The 1,532-nt window shown below is 31.9% G+C and overlaps 1 non-coding gene across 1 annotated transcript; it reads left to right on the top strand.

Annotated features, from left to right (window-relative positions):
* Positions 1–666: 666 nt before the first annotated feature.
* On the top strand, positions 667–773 carry LOC130837588 (U6 spliceosomal RNA). The gene has a single exon (XR_009049361.1). It is a non-coding gene; the product is annotated as a U6 spliceosomal RNA (small nuclear RNA).
* Positions 774–1,532: the final 759 nt, after the last annotated feature.

Raw genomic sequence — 1,532 nt, 5'->3', positions numbered from 1 at the left:
AGCAGCACTATTTACAATAGTCAAGACATGAAAGCAACCTAAGCATCCATCCACAGATGAATGGATAAAGAAGATGTGGTATATGTACACAATGGAATATTACTCAGCTATAAAAAAAGAATGAAATAATGACGTTTGCAGCAATATGGATGGATCTAGAGATGATCATATTAAGTGAAGTAAGTCAGGCTGAGAAAGAGAAATATCATACGATATCACTTATATGTGGAATCTGAAAAAATAAATATAAGTGAATTTATTACAAAATAGAAGTAGACACAAGCATAGATAAATTAGGAAGTTGGAGTTAACATATATATACACTACTATATATAAAATAGATAACAAGGACTTATTGTATAGCACAGGGAAGTATACTCAATATCTTGTAATAACCTATAATGGAAAAGAATCTGGAAAAGAATATATATATATATATATACACACATACACACACACGTGTATAACTGCATCACTTTGCTGTACACTTGAAACTAACACATTGTAAATTAACTATACTTCAATAAAAATAAAGATTGCAGAAAGTAAAAAGAAAACAAAACCCCAAAGATCTCTAGGAATATCCAGGGTTATAAATCTTGGCAAATGATATATCATCACACAGTTTAAACATGAAAAAGAACGAGGCTTTTAAAGAGTTCTAACGTGCTCGCTTCGGCAGCACATATACTAAAATTGGAATGATACAGAGAAGATTAGCATGGCCCTTGCGCAAGGATGACATGCAAATTCGTGAAGCATTCCATATTTTTAAAAATAATAAATAAAGAAATAAAATTAAAAAAAATAAAATTAAAAAAAAAAAAGAGTTCTAAAGACTCAAACAAACTTAGACCTGGCTTTAAATTCTGATTGCCTTAGGGCTTCTTTTCAGATTTGAAATAATTATCATCCCTTCAGGAAAAAATAGAATAAAATCTTTGCATTCTGGTATCTCTTTCTACTTCTACTTGTAGGATGAATGTGATAAAAACTGTAATCAAAATATTGGATATCAGTTAACAGTTCTAAGATAGGAAGCTTGGGTCTGACCCAGACAGAGACAGTTCTCAGTCAAATCTCTTTCTTATTTTGTTGGCACAAACTCCAATTTGAACAAATTTAATTTCAGAGAGTAGCTGGGTTTTCAGGTATTTTTTTTGGGGGGGGGAAGAGGTGGGACAAAGCCTAGCTTGATGTCATGATAGTGAAAATTTATGACTATATTTTTGTAAAACTTTTTACAAAGGACTTTTCAATGACAACTGTTATAAACAAATCTTAAATCCCGCAGAGTTCTGTAACAATTGTATTGAAATATTTTGTTACTTTGATAAAACCTTAACAATCATTGGAATATTCTGTACCAATTCCGGAGAAAGCAAGAGTTCTTCCTTTTCAGTTGCCATCCCTATTCTATCAAGGAAACAGAATCTTCTAAATAAGGCCAGTAATAGCAATACCATGACAGTCTCCACTGCAAACTTGCATATACCAGACGAATGGGGAGCTTCTGGCTTTTTTCCACAAAA

Source organism: Hippopotamus amphibius, chromosome 15 (assembly GCF_030028045.1).
Source record: "Hippopotamus amphibius kiboko isolate mHipAmp2 chromosome 15, mHipAmp2.hap2, whole genome shotgun sequence".
NCBI classification, from domain to species: Eukaryota; Metazoa; Chordata; class Mammalia; order Artiodactyla; family Hippopotamidae; genus Hippopotamus; species Hippopotamus amphibius.
Note: the sequence above shows the minus strand (reverse complement) of the source record. Positions and strands in the feature narration are given on the sequence as shown.